This window comes from Fukomys damarensis, unplaced genomic scaffold, assembly GCF_012274545.1.
Source record: "Fukomys damarensis isolate Sample0158 unplaced genomic scaffold, DMR_v1.0_HiC HiC_scaffold_1, whole genome shotgun sequence".
Lineage (NCBI taxonomy): Eukaryota > Metazoa > Chordata > Mammalia > Rodentia > Bathyergidae > Fukomys > Fukomys damarensis.
The window spans coordinates 65,575,482-65,598,120 of NW_022900913.1; the positions used below are offsets into that span (position 1 = coordinate 65,575,482).

At 36.3% G+C, this 22,639-nt stretch overlaps 2 long non-coding RNA genes across 2 annotated transcripts; one reads left to right on the forward strand and one right to left on the reverse strand.

The window, feature by feature from the left end:
* Window positions 1–1,238: 1,238 nt before the first annotated feature.
* On the reverse strand, window positions 1,239–9,795 carry LOC104861221. Its single transcript, XR_779935.1, has 3 exons — window positions 9,740–9,795; window positions 7,106–7,243; window positions 1,239–1,276 (listed from the first exon to the last, which is right to left on the reverse strand). It is a non-coding gene; the product is annotated as an uncharacterized LOC104861221 (long non-coding RNA).
* A 102-nt stretch (window positions 9,796–9,897) lies between these two features.
* On the forward strand, window positions 9,898–22,380 carry LOC104861220. Its single transcript, XR_779934.1, has 4 exons — window positions 9,898–9,965; window positions 17,385–17,446; window positions 18,694–18,746; window positions 22,321–22,380. It is a non-coding gene; the product is annotated as an uncharacterized LOC104861220 (long non-coding RNA).
* Window positions 22,381–22,639: the final 259 nt, after the last annotated feature.

Here is a 22,639-nt window from a genome sequence, read left to right on the forward strand (position 1 = left end):
TTGAGATTATTGAATTGTTTTTATTTATCTAGGCTAACTCAAAGACATGTTTTTCAGATTCAAAACCATCTTTTTCTCCTGTCACCATAATAGCTATGTGAATTCATCTTACATTTTGTCAAAATACTTTGCAAATGTTTTCCCAAAGCTGCCTTCTCTGGTAAGAAGCTTATTATGGCAACCCACATGACTACATGGTCTATTCCCTTCTGACCCCTAGAAATTTTATTTTTCATTAGATTTAAATTTCTTTTTGAATCTTTGCCTATAAAAATAATTTCCAACACACTTGATTTCAACATCTTTGGGGAACTACTGTTTTGAAGTACATTTAATTGAATTTATTATTTCTCTTGAGAAATTTTATCTTCTTACCAAATGTACTTTTTATTTACTTTATAGACTCAGAGAATTAAGGCATCTTTACTCATAGGAAAAAAAAAGACTATAAAGATAATGATGCAACTAGCTAGTAAATTTCAATGCAACTTTTCCTATTTTACATGTAGTAACTATACACATAAGAAAGTACAAGGTTACTGATGTACTACTAGAAATAGAAGTATCTTCACTAGCTGAAATATAATGGATTTCCACTGAGGAACTCCACTTGTGACCTATGTATCCAGGAAAGAATAAAGCTTCATTTGCAAGATCCCACTAAAAATACATATTGGTTGTGTCCCTACACATTTTATGTCCCTATAAGCATAGAATTATACATGTAGGGTGGTGCCCCTATAGGCATGTGTTTTTTTTTTTTTCCTAAGGAGCAAACAATGTTTTTCACCGTAAACATCTTCTGTCTCTCTCTTTGCACATTCATACAGAGATCATGAAATCCAAACAAACTGGAAGAGCAGCAGCCAATGGTAGAACTCTGAATGATGGTAAACATAATCCTTAACACTAGAATGTGGCAAAATTGTATAGGCAGAAATAGCCTCAAACACAACAAGCTAGAATTTGGCTTCATATATGTGTAATATGGATTTCAAAAGCCAAGCAAGAAAACACAATAATTAGGACAGAATCTGTCTCCAATGCAATAGAGGTGAATATAATAAAAATAAAAATCAGGCTAACTTACTGAAGAAAGGAAAGTTGGCCATCACCAAAATGAACTCTACAGGTGAGGGCAATTCAACCATCTATCAGGGGTAAATGTTTAGGACTATTTTAATCTTTCAGTAATGACCAACGAGAACAAAAAAAACATTTTAAATATATAAAATTTACCTTTTACTGAATGATTCTGTTCTTAATCCTAGAATGCCTGTGGGAAAAGAAGATCCAAAAGCAAGAATTTAAAAATAAGAAGATACGATTTAAGATAATCAAGAAATGTAGGTGCAAAGTAGGTGAAGAATGTCCTAAGAGAAAAATTAAGAAGTGGAACTAGAATGACCTCTTCATTTACACAAGAGCATTTCTTTAAATACATTAGGTGGCGTTGGCCATGGTAGTACACCCTGAGAGGCTGAAGCATGGAGATCACATATTTGAGCCAAGTCAGGGAAATTTAGCAACTGCGTGAGATCCTGTCTTAAAATAAAAAGTTGAAAAAATCCCGGGATATAGATCAGGGCAAAGGCCCTGGGTTCAATCCCCAGCACTGTAACAATAATAATAACACTAACAACAATGACCAAAATATTTTTTAAATAAAGGTAATACAAATAAGGTATGACATGAACCTGATGAGAATATTCTCAAACTTCCTTCCAGTTCCCTTTGTGCCACACTCACTTCTATTTTTCCTCAGTCAAGGTGTCTGTAAAGACAATTTCTTCTCATCTTTCATTTTTAGGAAAAGCATTAATCTCACCAATGAGACTTTAAAACCAAAATTATGGTGCTCGTTTCTAACCACATCAGTAGAAAAATGCTTCTGCTTTCATAGCTAGCTTTCAAAGATGGTTTCCTTCTATAGAACTGACAGTGTCCCAACAATGTAAAGGAAGTTTTCCTTTTTATACAATAGTTCTTTCTCTGAGGTATGTATGATCTTTTGGAAGGGTATAGTTTGTGGATTGAGTTGTGACTGTGTCCTCCTGAAAAAGACACATTGAAATCCTAACTCCCCAGTGCCTTAAAATATGACCTAGTTGGGAAGGGGTCTTTTAAATCCCTACCACTGGTAACCTTTCAAAAAGAGGGGCAAAACATGGAAGGAGAAAAGTTCATGTGAAAACAGGAGGAGAGTGACCTGTGACAGAGATGGAAGGGGCATCGCTAAGAGAAGAACATTATTGTTTCCCTGATGTCTTCAGAAGATACAAGAGAGATGGAAGAGATTCCTCCTCAAAAATATCAACAGGAACCAGCCATACTGACATCTTCAACACCATAAGAGAATAAATCTCTGTTGTCTGAAGACAGGCAGTTTGTTCTTTGTTACAGCAGCACCAAGAAGCTAAGACGGGGTCTGCGGATGGAACACACCTCCCTCTACCTGCTGTCTCAGATTCTCAGTCTGCACCACATGTGTACATTTATTTTTTTCACAGCAATCTCCATTCAAGGGCCCCAGTGTCTTTTTTAAAGTCTGATTCCTCTAGCACTCATAATCATGAAAAGGATTCAAAATTTTGCCCAACAGGGGCTAGAATATAGCTCAGTTTTGGTACATGCACTTAACATGTGCGAGACCCTGAGTTCAATACCTAGCACCACAAAAAATTAGTTTCCGCCCATAAAAAGAGATGTTGTAATTATTAGTTTCTATATCCCTCAATGTTTCATGACAGTAAAATGGCTGTAACATCAAGAATGCAAGGGTTTTTTTCTGTGAGGATATTAAAGAAAAAATACTGTTCCAAGATGTGTGTTAGGCATGGTAAGATTAACTTTATTCAAGACCACAGCAATAGGCAAAAGGACCACACAATATTGGGCTCAGATACAAGCACAATGAGGACATATATGGATTTGTTGATGAGGAGCAGGGAGAAGGGGCGTTCAGTAAATAGAAAATTACTAGGAAGAAAGATCATGAGTGAGGGGGTTTATGAATAGACTGATGAAGAAGATTCTTGCTGAAGACAGGCCAGGATTACTTAAGGGTGGTGGAAGACCTTACAAACTGCAAGATCCCTGAGAGAAATGTTGGGTTGCAGATGCTGGTTTGGTCCAGGTGATGAAAAGAAGCTTTTTGCTTGATCTACAACATAACAAATTTTATTTCTTTTCTATCTCTTCCTTTGCTTTACTCCTGTCTCTTTCTAGCCCATAGAGTGCAGTTTACATAAGTCAGAGTTACTCATTATCTCCATTGCAGATTCACAAGTTCAAGCACAGAAAACCCAAGAGTAAATTCTGGTACCCATACACAACTTTTCTCATATTTTTTCTTTCCCTTATTACCTTACATCTGTCTAGCTGGAGCTCATGTATTCATCATTAAAAAATATCGTGTAGAGACAGGCGGATTGGTAGGGTCTTACTGCCATATGTAGATTGAGAGGGGAACTGTGAAATACTGGCATTAAGGAAGAAGAGAGCGTAGATCAGAAGGATTTTTGGTATGAGCGCACTTGTCTTTGTGATCATTTAGTTGTAGTAGATGAAAGCTATATATATTAAATCCCAGATTTCTAATTTAAGAAACGAATACCTCACAGTAACTTTAAAAGAAGGAGTAGTCTGGCAAAGAAAGTTGAATTTTATCTGTGACAAGGTGAATCCAGCTGTGATATGCAGGGGAAAAAATGGTGAGGGATGAAATTGTATTGAAGGTTCTATAGCCACTGGTTTATAGCTCTAAACTGAATCCATGGGGTAGAAGCAATTGTTAAGAACAGCAAGAGGTGACAAAAATACAATAAAACACTGATTTAAGAAATCAAGTGAGAGACGCAGGGAGTTTATGGGTTAGAAGCCTGAAACTGATAGAGGTGCCAGCTTTCTCTAATTTGATGTGGAAGTTTAGAATAAGTCCAGTCAAAACACCACAGATTTTGTGGATGTACATAAGATTATTTTTTTTAAAATATATGGAAAAGTAAATCCATTAGAGTACAAAAAATAATTTGATAATGGAGAATAAAGCAGGAAAAAATCACCGCATCTGATTCCGTGACAGCATATATAGCAACAACAATCAAGACAGCATGGTATTGACACAGGGATAGAAACATAAGATAAGTGAATTTAATGAAGACCCAGAAATACAACCATACAAACATAGTAACTGATTTTGACAAAAATTTAGAAGTAACTCAATGAAAATTATATATTTTTTTCCTTTATTGGTACATTTTTAGGTATACAGTGCAGTTACATTCATCATTGGGATCTTGTTTCTTTACAGGATGTATCTTGGTTCTTATTTTTTTCCCCATTCCTCTGACCTCCCTTCACCCTCTCCACCCTTCCCTATTTATAAAGACTTTTTTTTCCATTTTTTCTTACTCTTTCTGTTCCCTTCATACCTTTCCCTTACCCCTCCCACTTCCCCTACACATTTAGACCTTTTTCCTTTTACACAATATCAATTATATATTTTTATTCTTATTTACATGTTTAGTTTAATCACACCAGAGAAACTATTCGGTGTTTACACATGTGTGTCCCACACAGAATAGCTTCTATCAAGAAATCAAGCAGTAGCAAATGCTGACAGGGTTGTGGGGAGAAAGGAGCCCTTCTTCATTGTTGGTGGGAGTGTAACCATCATGGAAGATACCTTAAACAATACGAAGATACCTTAAACAGCTAGGATTGGAAGTCCCATGTGATCCAGCTATTCTCCTGCTGGGCATCTTCCCAAAAGAATTAAAAGTATCATAGCACACTAATATATGCTCACCCATGTTTATAGCAGCACAGTTTGTAATACCTAAAGCTTGGAAACAGTCTAATTGCCATAAGCTGGATACTGGATAAAGAAGATGCATGTTTTTTTTTTTATAAGATGGAATACTACTCAGCCACAAAGAATGAGAAACTAGGGAATTTATAGCTAAGTGAAAATTATATTATTTCAATAAGTAGTGCTTGATCAATTTGATATCTACAAGCAAATAAAAATATCATCGTTGACCCCATATTGTACCACATAAAAATTAACTCAAAATGTACTATATACTTATATGTAAAATGTAAGAATAAAAAGTTGCTCATGTTTTAGAAAATAAGAGAATCTTTGGAATCAACTAAGCAAAAATAATTCATAGTTCTGATATAAAATCATGATCAATAAAAGAAAAAAAACTAATAAATTGGTCTTCAGGAAGATTATCTGTGTATTTTTATGGGAATTTTGTTTGCTTTTATTTTGTGTTAAATTTTATTTTATTTGCTTTTATTAGTACCTTTTTACAGTACATAATGATTACATTCACTGTAGAAAATTGGTACATGTACATAACACATTTCAATTCCCCTCTTTTCCTCTCTTCTATTCACTCTTTTATTTAACAAGAAAATCTCTAATACTCTCAAAACACAGAGTTTAATTAAAACATAAGGGGGTGAAGGGAGGGCAGGGGTAAGGGGAATAAAATGAGAAGCAAGACTTGTCATGTAGAGGTACAAGATCCCAACAATGAATGTAACAGTACTGTATCCCTAAAATGTACCAATAAACTCAATTAAAGCTGAAAAAAATAAAAAAATAAAACACAAACAGGGCCAGATATTAGCTCAATAGCTCCACTCCTGCCTCGCAAGCACAAGGTAGAGTCCGACCCCCCCCACAACCCCTGGTATAAAAACAAAACAAAACAAAAAAACATAAGGACAGCCCACCCACAACAAATTTAAAGGCAGTATTTGGTGGTGAAATAATAAGTATGTAAATAAAGCATTACTGAATCGAAAGTCCAGTGAAATTAATAGACAAGGTTTGGTGTAGTGCATCGCCAATGAGCTGCTAGAGGAAGGCGATCTGCGTGGGAGAATGACAAAGGCACTTCAGCACCCACAGGCTGAGAAAACTCGTACACACTGACAATTTCATAGGGAGAAAGTTCAGTGCTGATAGGTATATCAGAAATATGATTTGTGAATGCATTGAGGACAAGGACATCTTTTACTCCATATTGTGTAACCGATTGCAGTCTAATATCTGGTGCCTCATTAAGTACAGTGCCTGATTTCACTGAAAGCTATTTCAGTACAGTGAAGAAAGAGACAAATTTCAGCAAGTCAAAAGGAAGTGAGAAAATAAACCACTCTTTTTCAAATAAGTTTGGTCCTGAAGGTAGGAATAAAAAAAAAAAGTGTTAAAAACCAAGAGCACATATTCTATTATGTTCTTTTGGTGTTTTTAACATATGAAAATTTGTGTATATATTTGCTAATGAGAAGAACCAACAGAGATGGCTCACAGAGGTAGATTGAAAACTCAGGAGAAAGGACAAAAAGTAGATATGGAAAGCAACCTTAAACATGTAAAACAGATGCAGATGCTTGCAGGTGGAGTGGTTGGAATGTCTGCCCTGGTCTCTATTTTGCATGTCACTGGGAGGTCAGCTTTGCACTTCATAGAGGAGAAAGAAGAAGTCAGTCTCAAGCATGGAATAGATGAGAACACATTTCCCCTTATCTTAATATTACACAAAATACACATGAAGCAGAACATCACATGGCCCCCAATAAGTGGGCACCATTTTTTATGTGTCATTTAGAAAGAATATCCTGGAAGAAGTGGGAAATGGGAGTAGAAACTGAACTATGAGCATAAGCTGATTCCTTTTAGACATTTGTCAGCCTGTGGGCAGCATCTTCAAAACTCCAACCCAAAATGATGGAGCTCTCTTTAGAGCCAGGCTGCCTAACAATAAGTGAAGCCCAAATGAGCTCTGTGTAAATATCTCAACTTATTTCCCAAATATATTTAATCAGAATTTATAAACATGTTACTTTTTTTCAGAGGCATATTAAGCATTCTGCTTTCTTTTTTTCAAGGAAAAATTAATGGAAGAGCCCAGAGATAGGTTTGCTCGCTTACCTTTGTGTGTGTACTCTATTGAACACAAGATTATCTTATGAGTCTGTCATAGCAGAGTGTGGCCTATTTTTAAACAAATGCTTTTGTAAATTTCATACACAGTAGTAGAGGAAAACTTTAAACCCTAATTGAACTAAGCCATCTCATTACCTGGCTGCACTGACCGATGAGTGTTGCCATGGTGATAATGCAATCAAGTCAGCAGGCCCTACTGTGAGAATTTTCCATCCCAGATCTGTCCTCAAGTTCCATCTTGTTCATTGCCAAACACTTTCATAATCAGCCAGGCTATAAAGAAAGCAATATAGTGACATGGAAACAGGCCTCACAGAGCGGAAGAAAAAAAAAAGATTTGTTTTGTTTTCTGGAGAGAATTTTAAATTTTATACCAGACAGTGTTGACCCATAATTACAAAAGAAGCATTTTGAAAAATGTAATAACACTTTATTATTCAAAAACAAATTAAAACCTTTAGATTTATATGTATTAACATTTAATAAATATGCATATTCAGGTGAGAATTAATGTTCAAATATCAAATGTGTTGATACCCACATAATTTGTCTCAAAGATATTTATAGTTTACTTAAGTGAAAGGTCTGAGGACCAAAAATGGCATATAGATTAGTGAAGGTTAAGTGTTGGCAAAGTATAGTCTATTTCCAAGCTCAAAGGTAAAATCTGAGAACACAACTTAAAACTGGTTTCAATTTTTAAATTTGAAGTGGTTTCAATTTATATCTCAATATGGTAACATAGAACTATAAAGCAGTGCTTAGAAGTATAAAAAATTTTAAAAAATTTTAATGATTCTACATATTTTCTATTCTTGCTTTTTTCTGGGACTAAGCAGTAATACACATTCTCAAATCTTAAGGCATTAAGTAATTGTGTTTATAAGTAAAAAGAAAGGGAAGATGCAGAAATATTGTAGTAGCATGACTTTTTTCCAATATTGGAGGAGAACAGCATTAAATAAAATGCTTCTGACAGGATCTAAGAACTACAATCATCTAACCAAAAAAATCTGTTTTCTACATTTCTTATTAAAAATTTCCATGAAAAAAATTTCCATGAATATATGCTAAGATATGATCAAAAAATGGCTCACAACACTGTAAATCAAAATAAGCCAATATGCCAAAATCTGGAGTTAATTTATACCAACTAGATTTTATATGCTACAAGGCTAAGTGATTTATTTGTTTTATTTTACTAGCAGAAGTTCAAAATCTAGGATAGCCCTTGGTACTTGTTAGATAGCAAATGTGTGCTATCTTTATTTTCCTCTATACATTTGGAAATAATTTGAAAAAAACCTTTTTTTGACAAGATCGTTGGCCTTGGGAAGATAACATCATGGACAACTTACATAGAATATAGGCAATGTGATTTCTCATTTCAGTGTATACTTGGTGATACAGGAGTTGCAGTGACCTGTGGAAAACCTGCTGCATAGTGTTATCATCTGGCCAGTCAGAACAAGAATCACACCCCCCGCTCCATTTCCTTTTAACAATCGTTCCTAAATATATACAGCTTCACAACTCCAAAGGTCCACATAGTGGGAATCCTGGGGAAAAGCAAGGCAGTACCTGACTACTGAGCAAGTACAAGCTGTTTGAGATAATAAAATCTAGGAGGACTGTGGCTTCCTGGCCCTCTCTTCTTCCTCTTCCCTTGCTTCTTGAGCACAAGCTGAGCAATTCCTACTGCCATATGCCTCCTGATATTTCCATCCAGAGCATCTACTGGAGGTACACAGTGACTCTGCCCAAACTTGGACTGGAACTCCAAAACTGGGAGTCAGAATAAACCTTTCTGCTTTATGAGTTAATTATTTCAGATTTTTCATTGCAGTGATGAAAAACTGACTAATAAAATGATACAAAGAATTATAAACAAACTGTCCTTTTTGGCTTACTTATAGAATTGGATTGTCAGAGAAAAATAGGCTCAGTTGATACTAATTTCAATACGTGTCAAAACAAATACCTATTGAATAACTAAAATGGGGTGGAATACAGATTCCCCAAATACCTACACTCCCCACCAGGCCATACCTTCTGAAATTTCTACAACCTTCAATTAGAGCCACCAGGGAACCAAGCCTTTAACATGGGGGCCTTCAGAAAACATTTCACACCCAAACTATTACTGAGACTCAGATCTGAGTGGCTAAAAGCAATGACTCCTGGATGGGAAGTGGGCACCAAAGCTAAGGTCACTCCGTGTGCCTTTCAGCAGCCATGACCATGACTGAAACAGAACACTATCAAAGCTATGATAAATGGGGCTTGTGAAATATTACTTTAAAACTTGGAAACAGTCACTGGAAAAATATGACTTAAAGAATAATTTTTCTGAAAGGCAATGAAAAAAATACGTCATACATATATATCCATATGTATGACTTTGAATTCTTCTAGCTCTTTTTCCTCAAGCATAAATATGAATTTGTTCAGCAATGATTAAAATATAACTAACACAAAATAAGCCCTCTTAAAATTTTTATTTTAGCAAAACCTGCACTCTGTGTATCTAAAACATTAGTTCTTTGGTCATTAATAAAAAATAACTGTAATTGCTTAATTAACAATGTTTTTCGATGAGGATTTTCACAACTTTGTATATCTTTGTACAAAATCTTTTAACTGTGTTTAATTTGTTTTAGAAAAACACGCTTGGCCCAGTGCAGTGTACCTTAAACAAAGAAAAGTGGAGAACTCGGTTAAAAAAAATTGCATTTGTTGAGAAGCATTTGTGTCACTACTATAGTTTACCAATTTCTGGTCTGTAGCCCAGGGACCTACATCTCCATTCTTCCAACCCAGCTGATGTTCTTACCCCCTTCTCTGTGATGTCAACTGTGTCAAATCCCTTCTTCTCTCCCTTTCTTACCTCATTCCCCATTTCATCCGGAAGGCCAAGTGGAAGTTCCCTTTCTAGTTTGTGTGGTATGACACAGATGTCACTACTGTGAGGAAGAATGAAATGTTATCCAACCCTGTGAGTTTGTTTTTTGGTCTCTGATCTACTCACTTTCCTTTCTGGGCTATGACTCTTTTCCTCTCACATTACCTCCAAAATTATTATACTTCAAATTCTTATCAATGACCTCATTCTGTCTTTTCCCTTTCTATCTCTCCCTAAAAGTGGCCATGACTCGAGTTATCTATTAGTCCTCTTTATAGTTTTATTTGAATGACTGAATTAACTAACACATGAAGCAAACTTTTTTAAAAACTTCTGTAACAAGAAAGCGATTTACTAGATTTTCCTAGAATATAGGATAAAATTGGCTCAATTATTTCTTGCTGCCTCCATTGTGCTGAGCATAGAAAATATTCCTACAAAACTTCAAAAAATCATGAAGCTATAATGTGCTCTATTTTTCTATATTTCCTTACTTCTTGCCGTGGAACCCAGCAATCTATTAGGTTAAATAGCTCTTACAATAACAGATACTAATCTTGCAGTAAATAAAAATCTGAAAACATTTCTAGAACTAGTTTTATGAGACATAAAAGTCTGGGCTAAGTGCTTTTTAAGAATCATTCGTCCAGTCAATCTTCCTGATTTGGGAAAGTAGATTCCCATCTGATTTCATGATTTAAAGTAATAACTTTGTGGTAAGAACTAACAAATACCTAATTAGCCCACTTGTCATAAATGTGTTCTGTGGACAATTAAACATGTCAAGTTTATACAGTAGGGGTGACTTACAGAGATAGAAGATGTGACTTTAAGAGCTGAGGAACCATGAGGGAATTCTTTATGAGACTTCCTACTATATTAGAAAAATGCAAACAAATCTTGCTTATGGCCCAATAAAAACTATGGGACCATATTTCTGACTTGCAGTAAAATCTTTAATTCTCAAATTCCTATCTTCCTATGTGCACCCTTCCTCCATTCTTTATATTAGCAAACTTTCCAGTACATTAGAGTTCTGGTTTATGCCAGGCACAGCTTTTTTAAGGCTGTCTCCCTGCTGACTTGTCTCTGCTGATGAGATTCTGTTCACTTTATAAAATGCTGTCCACATAGTTTTGGACTTGATCGATTTCCTTGAGACATGTGCTCACATTAGAAATGTGGCTTCCCAGATGCTGAGGCACATGCTTTCTCTTTGTGGATACCTGTGAGGCATAAACTCTGGTGACCCAGCCTGGCAACTGAAGTTTCTCTAGTAATACATCACTACTTTTCTTCAAATCATAGTGGTATCCCACTGCTCAAACATTTGCCTAGCAAGGTAAGAGAAATGTCCTTGGATCCATTGGTACACACGGATTGTACTCATCAGTGAAACTGTTTCTGTGAGGTCAGAGAGATCAGTGTTCCAGGTGGAATTTCTGGTTGTTCCAGAACCACACGTGATCACAGCGCATTTTCATCCACCAGCTATCACCTGATGTTAACCAGAGGATCCCCACTGTTGATTAAACTTGACATAGTCTCAGCACTAGCAACTTGGCACATTTCAACAAACAGTGGAAGAAAACTATTTATTTTTTCTCAAGCACATATCACTCATTAGGCACAGCCTATAAGCAGTGCACCATACAAGAACAAATGGCCTTCAGGGAAAAACACAATTACCATTTTATAAAAAGAAAAAAATCACATCAGGGCTGCTCACCAATTCTAGACCACAACTTTCCCATACTGAATACAGTTTCATTAGGCTTTGCCATATTTGCAGCTCAACCCTTGTCTCCAATATTCACTGGAGCTCTAGAACACCATTGGTTTTATATTTTTGCCTCAAGCCTGGCCATCTTAAGACTAATAACACACTTATGTGGTTTACTCTTCAACGTTCATCATCTTTCCTTAGCAATTCACTGAAATCTCAGCAAATGGATGTGTTCCATTTCAGGATTTGAAATTCTAATGTTTCTCTTTTGGCCTAAGCCTGCATCCTACAAATCTCTCCTGTGCTCACATACATGAGAACATAGATGTCTCAGCCCTCCAGCACCTACCCTTTCTTTCTGTTATCTTTTCTTCTTCTCAGATCTAGAATGGCCCCAACCCATTCTGCTACCTCCCCATATATTCACTCCTTGGATGTCCCTGCTATAAGTCCCTAGAATTGATCCTATTTATCCTACATTCCCACCCCCAACTCCTTCAGGAGTATAAACACGTCATAGTGAAAGTGACTCACCTGGCAGGTGGGCCCCCATAGAAACCCAAGGTTCCCAAATCTTTTGAAACTTTGCCATGTAAACTTGTCTTCTCTCTCTTTCAATACATTCTTCCTATGACTGCTTCTCCTTTTTAAAATCCACAAAAGTATCAAGATCTTTCAGTACCCTGTATTATCTGTTATTATTTTCCTTTGCATCTGACTTCTCTACTATTTACTGGGTTTGGATGTGTTCATTTGTAATTTGAACTTCTTCTATTAAAACAGCCATTGATAATACCACCGATTGTTGAATCCAAAGGTATCTTCAGCCTTTTGATGTCACTATGCTGAATTTTTTTCTACTCTTCAAGTCACTTTTTTTCTGCCTCATTTGTAGGCTTATTCCACCTCTTGCTTCCATTAAGTATTGGAGCTCCTCAAAATAAGGGCATCTTCTAACTACTTTTTCCTCTTAGCAGGCTCATCAGTGCCCACAGTTTCAATTACACTGGTATAGAGAGTTTACTGGCAAATGAAACTTCTATACAGAGCTGTCAAGTAGAACATTTTGCAGTGTTGGAATTATTCTATATCTTTGCCATCTAAGATGGGAGACATTGAATAAGTATTCAGTTTCTCCTATAGCTCTTGAAATAAACCATGAATATGTTGGCATGCATGTAAGACCTCATGAGGCTATGTTTAAACATATCTGTTGCCTCAAATATTTCATTCCTTTATGATGCAAACATTCAAAATTCTTCTAGCTCTATAAAATATAAAGTACCCATTCACTTTTACATGCTAGCATAAGAGAACTTGTTACTCTTATCTAACTCTGACTTAGTACCCATTGATTAAAGTTTCCCCATGTTTTCCTTTCTGTGTCTGGTGGGCAATAATGAATAGTTATTATTTTATATCACTGAGTTATATGTGGGCTTGTTGTGGAGCTATTGCTAGCTGATACACAAAAACAAAATTCACTGTCTTCCATTTTGTTATGAAGAGTAAATTGACTTGAAGCTTTGAAAACAGAAAAAAAATATCATGAAATGTAACAAATAGAAAAAAAATTATCAGATAAATATCTTTAAATTTTCTTTGGGTGTACCAAAAAGCCATAATATATTAGAACCTTATTTGAAATCTGCTATTCAGAGATAACACATGGATTTTCTATATTACATAAAATCTCATGAAATAATGATCATCGCCTGAGTGCTGAGCTATAAAAGACTGTGAAGTTACATCTATATTTTGGAGAAAAAAATGAATGACTAATGCTTGGATTATTAATTAAGCATAGAGTGCACAAGTGGCTTCTACTTTGGTTTTGTCGAGTATGCTTATTTTGAGATTAGAAACTAACACTTTGAGAAAGACAATATCTCGGAAAGGTCATCCAGGAACTTAGTGGTATGTGTATGTTTTTAACCTACACCTTTTGAATAAGTCAATCAAAATTTTACCATGCCCACGGACAGTCTTGAAATATTTCAGCATGGAAAATGTGTATACCCAATCATTTTTAAAGAATTAATCCTTGTATATTGTGATATTACTACTAAAAATTGAAATTTTGTCAAGTGATCAATCCATTCTCCCATAATCAATCACTGCTATTGTATAAGTCTATGATAAAAAAGAAAAAGCCGAAATGTAGACTAAGTGCTATCTGCCATAGAGAGTGGGCTGATACCATGGTCCATTTCTGAGGACTACTAGTCCAAGACTTATCACGATCAATGTTTATGTTATTAAGAAGTTCATTCTTCCCTCTGACAAACCAAGGGGAAGCCAGATAACTACTCAGATTTCACCTGGAACTAGTACAGCCCAAGGCAAGCAGTAAGGGAAGGACTCCTGGAGAATTATGGACTCTAGGATAGGTGGAAACAAAGAAGAGATCAAAGGAAAATGGGTTTTAAAAATTAAATTGATTTTAAGTGAGAAAGTTTTCAATTTGGAGGGAGACTGTACATGACATATTTAAAAGACAGGTTGGGACTGGGGATTTAGCCCAGTGGTTTCACTGCTTGCCTCACAAGCACAATGACCCAAGTTCAATCCCCAGTCCCAAAAACAAAAACAGAAACAAAGAAAAGACAGGCTGCAAAAAATTGGTGTAGTTTGCACAAAAGCCTGATTGTTAGGCTCCAGATGACAGTATTTAACATGACATGTTATTCTACTCAACAGGTTGGACACTAGGAGTTACATTTCATTTCTTGTCAACATGTATAACTTTTCCTACCAGGGGTGACCAGAGAAAACCAACATCCAGTACTACTGAACATCCCAACTAGGAATGAACTCTGAGATAAAACATTGAAACATATTACAGAAGCCTCTTGATTTATACAGTAATTGCATCCTGAATATGTCATCATGAATTGAAAATGCATTTAATGCAAGTCACCTACTGAACATCATACCTTAGTATGACCATTAATCCTGATTTGTCAATTTCATTAGATTAAGAAGGACTTAGCAGACTAGTAGAGCATGCTCCTGGATATGTCAGGGTGAATCACGAGGGTGAACCTGAGTGTTATGTATGGCTCCAAGCCTGTTCCTGTTCAGCACTGTGCCCCTTCTCTGTTTCCCAGCCACCATGAAACTAGTCAGGTTTGCTCCACCATACCTATAATGTTCCTGCTCTGGAGCCAGCTGACTATGAGTTGAATTCCCCCAAACATGAGGCAAATTAGACATTTCCTCTTTTAAGTTGTGAATGTCAGTACTATGTTTAGAAACAGAAAAGGTGACTGATACACTTAAGCCTCATCTATCTGAAACGTGCCCACAAAACATTTAAATTGGAAAGGAGGCAACACCATACCATTGCCCCCGTTGGAAGAAGGATGTGATCACATACATGGAAAAATATTGAAACTCTGCTAAAAGGCTATCAGAATTAATAAATGAATTCAGTCAAGTTTTAGGATGCAAAACCTTCATACAAAAGTCTGTAGCATGTGTATATGCCAACAGTGAACTAGCTGAAAAGGAATTTAAGAAATAAATCACACTTATACTAGCTACCAAAACAAATACCTAGAAATAAATTTAACCAGGAAATAATCTCTCTGATGATCTACAAAAAAGAAATTGAAAGAATGCAAGTAAACAGAAAGACATCTTGCATTCATGAATTGGAGGATTATTGTTAAAATGTCCATACTACCTAAAGTTATCAGTAGATATAGTGCATGCTTTCTCAAAATATTAATGTCATACTTTACTACAGTACAAAACAATCAAGTTTGTATAAAACCATGAAAATTCCCAAATACCCAAAGAAATCTTTAACAAAAAAGTACAAAACTAGAGATGTTGCACTACCCAACTTTAAAATATGCTACAAAACTATAGTAAAAAAACAGTATGGCACTGCCATGAAAACAGACACATAGTCTAATGAAACAGAAGAGCAAACACAAAAATACACCCCAACAGTCACCGCCAAATGATTCTGACAAAGAAATTAAGAACCTATGCAGAAACACTATCTCTTATAAATGGTGCTGAATAAACTAGATATCCCCTTATAGAGGAAAGAGATACAAAGTCTGTATCTTACTATGTACAGGACATCAACTTAAAGTGGACTAAAGATATAAATGTAAGATCTGAAACTATAAAATTCCAAGAAGAAAGCACTCCATGACATTTGTCTAGGCAAGAATTTTTTGGACGAGGATGTAAAAGCATGAAACAAAAGAAAGTTGACAAATAGAATTACATAAAACTAAACAGTTTTCATATAGCAAAAAAAATCAATAAAGAAAAATACATACAGAAAGGGAGAAAGTATTTAAAAACTATTTTATGAAAAGGAATTAAAACATATAAGGAATTTAAAAATATGAACAACAATAAAATACATATAATTCAATTTAAATAGGGAGTAATCTGAACAGGTATTTCTCAAAACTAGATACAAAATCATGAACTAATGTTCAAAAAAATTCAACATCAATAATTATCAGGAAAATGCAGTTTACAGCCACAGTGAAAGATCATCTTTCCCTAGCCAGTATGGCTACTATTTAAAAGATCACCTGAAAATGGCAGGTATTTGCAGGGATACCGAGAAAAGGGGAACTCTAAAATACTACTGCAGAGAATTTAAATTAGCATACTCATATGGTAAAAAGTATGGTGACCCCTGCCCCCCCCCCAAACAAAGCCCAAACTACAACTCCCATAAGATCCACCAATCTCACTCCTGGGTATACATCTAAAGGAACCAGCATCAGAATATCAAAGATATGTCCATACTCCTGTGCTTATTACAACAATATTCAAAATAGCCAAGGTATGGAATTATCAAGATACCCATCCAAGAATGCATAGATGAGAATTGTGGTATGTATGCATGATGACACACTAACAATTCTTTCACACACAAAAAAGAGAAAAATCTTGTTATTTTGGGGAACATGGATAGAACTGGAGTATGTTATGTGAAATAATTGAAATAAAGCAAATACTGAATGTTCTCACTTTATGTGAAAAGATAAAGAATTGATCTCATAAGCATGGTGAATTGAGCAGTGGTTATTAGAACCCTGCAAAGGAGTAAGGCAGAGAGAGGTGGAGAGAGATTACTTAGTGGGTACAAAGTCAACTGATAGCAGGAACATGTGTAAGGTATACTGAGAGTGACTATAATTAACAATAGTGTATCTAATAATTTAAAAGAGCTATGAGAGGATTATGACTGTTCTTATCACAAAGAAATGATAAGTATTTGAGATGATGGATAGCTTAAATAGCCTAGGTTAATCAATATATAATTATAAATGTATCAAAATATCACTCTGTACTTCATAAAAATGTAATCATTATTTTTCAAAAAATTAAAAACCAATATGTTAGGAACATATACATTAGCAAAATCTTCTAACACAATACCTAATATATAAACAAAGTTTGAGTAGCTCCAGTGCTTAACAGTAAAAAATAAAAGGTTATATATGTATACTTTCACACCTCTGTACAGTGGAAACTTCCCAAGTTAAATCATGACAGGCTGGGAGTATTTGTCACCTGCCTATTTATTTAATCACAGGTAAGAAAGATCAAGCCTTCCTGCCTGTCATACAGTGTCACATTGGGATAGCCTCATTCATCAAAGTTACCAGTTTCAGATATGAAGATATCAAAGGAAATTTGCAGGCCCCTTGGCAGAGGTGTGCTTTTATTACAGCAAGTGGACCTGCCAAAGGTGACAGAGGTGTCTAGTGTCTGGCCCTGACACCCACTCTTTGCTCTTTCAGAATCTCTGGCAGATGTCTTATCCTTCTCCAAAGTGATGATGTAGAAGCTCTCTTAACTCCAGGTAAGAGAGATGGTTTTACTTCTGCCTGTGACACAAACTCTGCCTTTGTTCAAATGTGTCAACCTCTTGGGATATCAGTTCAGCTTTGTTCAGGGTGGAAATTACTTCCTGAGATTTTTAACAATGTCAATGAATTACTGTAACAGATGCAAGTAAATATTGAATATGTATAAGAAAATATGTAATCTATATACTACCATCAGTAACTTCAGTCCTGTCCTATCATTGCTCTCATAATTGACAGAATAGAGGATACTCAATAACTGATGACAAAACAGCTGTCTCCAATATTGCCTCCAATATTGATTCTCTCATCCAAACTTTGGAGGTTTGTAATTTTCATCTTTCTGAACCCCTTATTAAGGATGGAATTAGTTGGGTGGAGTTGCACATTGAACTCCAATTGGCTAAAGCACTAGCCCTCAATCATGCTATAAATGCAAAAGGTGTTTGTTGCTAAATATTAAAGTTGCTAATTTACAAAAACACTATACATGTTTTAGGGCTAAGTAAAATAATCATCTTTTAGCTCTTGAGGAAGACAAGCAATAGCACAAAAAGATAATTTCCAAAAATAAAAGGAAGGAAAAATTTCCCATTAGCAATCTGTGGTATGTTTTGCAAAAGAAAAAAGCCTAAATTTCATCAGAGTTCACCCTTTTATTTAGTCTCTCAAATTATTCTTAATCATCAGAGTTATATATTTTGGATGCAAAAATATCAAAGATAATCTTCAGGCTTCTCAGTGGAAACCACCTGTATGTAAGTACACAGTGGTGGAAGAGCCCCTTCTCTAGTGAAAGAGCCACTGAGTTAACATTCTAGGAACATCTGACACAGCTGAGACCCAGAGTCTTTCCATCCCTCCCACCAGTTCTCCCAATGTCTGTCTATAATTTACTCAAATATTAACCTGAGATATAGCAGTTCCTTTCTGATAACTAGAGACTTTTGACATAGTAACCCCAAAACATATTTTGAGAGAGACAGTAGGGTATTTTTATAGTAGGTATATTTAAGAGTCATTGACCTTTTTCTATTCCATAATTTGGGGGTTCCAGCGAGTAGATCAGTTAATGTATTTGACCTGCAATAAGGCAACTCACTTTTCTCTTTCAGTTTCCTAAAATGTAAATGAAAGGAGAAGACTAAGTGAACTCTTCAGTGTTGGACCAGTTCTGAGACCTCTTATGATTGGTTTCAACCCTCTTTACAAAGTTTCACGTCTTTGGTTCATTTTTCCACAGGAGCTGCCCCATCGTCCAGTCATATACAGACAGCTAAGTGGAAGCCAGGAAAGGTGATTCTAAAATCTTTTCCTTTAAGCATCAGCCAGTCACATACCAAGAAGTCCCAGCTTCCATGTTTTTAGAAAACACATAGTCTTCCCTTCATTATTTCAGTACCTACATTCAGCAACTTCAGTTCTATGATGAAACTCCAATTCCAGTAATGCTTTCATCTTCATAGATTGTCCTCTGTTTTTCTGCTCCAGCCTCTTTCCTCTGGGCTGTGCTTATAGACTATTTTGAAAACCAAGTATACATTTTAGAAACAGTTGGCCCCAGTCAAGTTTGTTCTTGTTCCACAGCAGAGCTTTAGCTCAGACCATCTTTTCTCCCATTATGAACTTGCTGCAGCATCCTGTGGGACCTGCATATGAGCAGAGCAAGGGCAGGCTGTGGAGCAAGCCAGTAGTCTCTGGATGACAGGTCTCCCCAGGAGAACCTTCCCTAGCTGCAGCCAGCCATGCTTGACCTCTCTGATGACAGATATCCCTGGTTCCAGTTCCAGCCAACTGGCCTTGACATCCTGCTCAAAAAGACTTGTAAGGTATCACCATGGTCTCATTTCTCTCAGACTCTCTGGGGAACCCAAATTTCTTGATGACTGCATTCATTTATGCCATTCCTTCTCATGGTGTCACTGAGACAATCATATACAAATTTGTATTGTGATCCACAAAGCTAGCCTTTTCATCTGTAAAATAGGGTTAGTAATGCCTAACTTGCAAAGTTGCTCTGAAAAAATACTCTACCATAGGTTGACTTTCTCTTTTATAAAGCAATTGCGACCGGGAGTATTTCATATTTTAGATTTTCTTAGATTTTGGAGTATTTGTGAATCCTGAGACAAGGAGATATCTTAGGGGAAAAACAATTCTAAGCTCAAAGTTTATTTATGTTTTACATAGATTTTACATGCATAAACTGTTTATATTATTTTCAATAATTTTGTTCATGAGGTAACACTCTCCTCCACCATTGGAGAGTCCAAAAAATGTCTTCTTCATAAATACTCTGAAAACAGACTATTGAGATGAGCACGAGGTTCCTTGAAAAACTACGTCATTATGCTTCTCTGTGTGGCAAATCTTAGGGTGGGCTGCAACCATTCAATTGGGAAACTAAAATGGTGCAGTATAATAGGATCCCAGAGTGGCAGGGACAAACTGGCAGTACTCAACTGCCAAAAGCAATGTGGATATACCATAATAGAAAGAAGAAGCAAAGCCCTGATCAGAATAGCCTGACGTGTAGACCTATGGGAATGGTTAATTAATTATAATGATACTAGGAGTGAAACAGGAAGGCAGCTAAGATTTTACTAGATTTATGTAAGCAGAAATAGTTTAGGGCAAATGAACAAATTATAGCAATAGAGAAGCACAGCCCAACTAGTTCCCAGATTTTAGCCATTTTCAGATCCAGAACCCCTCAAATAAAGAGGAGGATAGGTCCCCTTGTGGAATGGTCATAGTGTACTGCCAAAAAGTTATAGTGTCAACCTTTCTCCCATCCTGCCACAAAGGAACATGAGACCTTTTACCAGGACAACCATACACTGGAAAATAGGAAATGATCAAACAATTTGGGAACTACTGAACACTGGTTCTGACTAATGCTGACTGTAAAAGATCCAAAACATCTTTACAGCTCTCCAGTAACAGTAGGGGCTTATGGAGTTTTAGCCAATTTCTGATTCATAGTGGGTTTAATACTCTCCCAAGTCCATCCTTTGCTCATTCATTTCCCTAGTTCCAGAATGCATAGTTGAGATGGCTTTACTTGGTAAAAGGTAGAATTCTTATACTAGTTTCCTAACCTGTAGAATGAGGGCTATTATGGGGGAAAAGGTCAAATGGAAGCTACAAGAGTTGCCTTTACCTAGGAAAATAGTAAATAAAAAACAATATTGCATCCCTTGAGGGATGCCATTGTCAAGAACTTGAAAGATGCAGGCTGGTAGTTCCCAACACATCCTTATTTACCATTCCTATTTGGCATGTACAGAAGAAGAATAGATCTTAGATAAAAACAGTAGTTTACTGAAAGCTTAATCAAATGGCGATTCCAGTTGCAGCTGTTGTACCAGATATAGCTTCCTTTCTTGAGAAGATTAACCTATCTCATGGTACCTGATATGCAACTGTTGATCTCGTGAATGCTTTTCTTCCATACCTACCCATAAGATTCGCCAGAAGCAATTTACTTTCAGCTTGCAAGGCTAGCAATACAAATTTACTGTCCTACTTCAGGGTTATATCAATTCTCCAGCCCTGGGTCACAACTAAATTCAGAGAGATCTTGATCATCTTTCTCCTCTACAAAGTATCACATAGGTCCATTTTGTTTTGACATTATGCTAACCAGACTGAGTAAACAAGAGGTAGTAACTACTCTGGACTTGTTGGCAAGTCAAGTGCATGTCAGAATATGGAAAATAAATCCAACTAAAATTTCAGGTCCCTCCATCTTAGTGAAATTACTGAGTCTAATGCTGTGGGGCATGTGGAGGTATCCCTTCTAAAGTAAAGGATAATCTGTTGCATCTGGCCCCTCTTACAACCAAAAAAGAGGCATAAAGCCTAGTGAGCCTACTTGGATTTAGGAAGCATCATATTCCTCACGTGGGTGTGTTACTCTAGCCCATTTACCTACTGAGTAATTCTAACAGCCTCTAGTTTAAATAGGACAGATCCAGCCTACTGTGAAGGCTGCTGTGTCATTTAAACTGTATGATCCAGCAGATCCATTGGTATTTGAGGTGTCTGGAGCAGAGAGGGAAACTTCCTTGAGGCTCTGTGAGACCCCCATAGATAGACCCTTAGGATTCTGCAGAAAGGCTTTGCCATCATTTGCAGGCAATTACTCTCCCATTGAGAAACTACTACTGGGCCTTAGTGGAAAATGAATGCTCAACCATTATCTTGCAACCTGAGCTTCCCATCGTGAACTGGGTGCTTTCTGATCCACCCTGTTGTAAAGCTGGAAGTGCACATACCACAGCAATATATGTGCACCCATCAACTGGAGACTGGGTAAAGAAAATGTGTTTTTTTAAAAAAATTAAAATGGAGTACTATTCACCTACAAAGAATGAGAAATTAGAGACCTTTATAGTTAAATGTATACACATTGTGGTAATACCCTTAAGTGAAACAAATAGGACATCCATGTGTAAATACCAAATAGTTTCTCTGATTTGAGAAACCAAACGTAAATAAGGATCAAAATGTTACTTCTTAGAGAAAGCAGCTAGCACTGCCCTGGTGTGGCAATCAACTCCACTCCTGGAATGAAGTAAAACAGTAGTCACTCGAGTGTTTGTCTCTCTGCATTACAGATTTGTACAGCACATCTCTTTAAAAAAAAAGGTACATACATAACTGGGTCTCAGTGAGTCCTAAATGTACAACTAAATTAAAAGAAAAAATGGCGCATATCCCCATGGCTCCTATTTCTGTTATACAAACCAGTATGTACCTGTGGCTTCATGATGGTATACTCTGTCATCATGTGTCAGAGAAAGATAAGATTAGAGGGTGGCTTATAGATTCTTCTGTTTTGTTTTGTTTTGTTTTGTTTATGCAGGCATCATCCTAAAGTGGGCAGCTGCACCAGTATCACCCACTTGAGGGACATACATGAAGGACAGTGGTGAAGGGAAATCTTCTTAGTGGGCAGAACTTTAAGCAGTACATCTAGTCATAAATCTTGCCTAGAAGAACTGGCCAAATACATGACTATATTTATTCATGGGCATTAGACAAGGGTCTGTCTAAATAGTAAAGGACATGGAAAGAATATGATTGGAAATTTGTTACAAAGACATATGGGCAAGAATATGTGGCTAGACCTCTCCATAAATATGAAGGTTGTGAAAATATTTTTGTCCCATGTAACTGTTCAC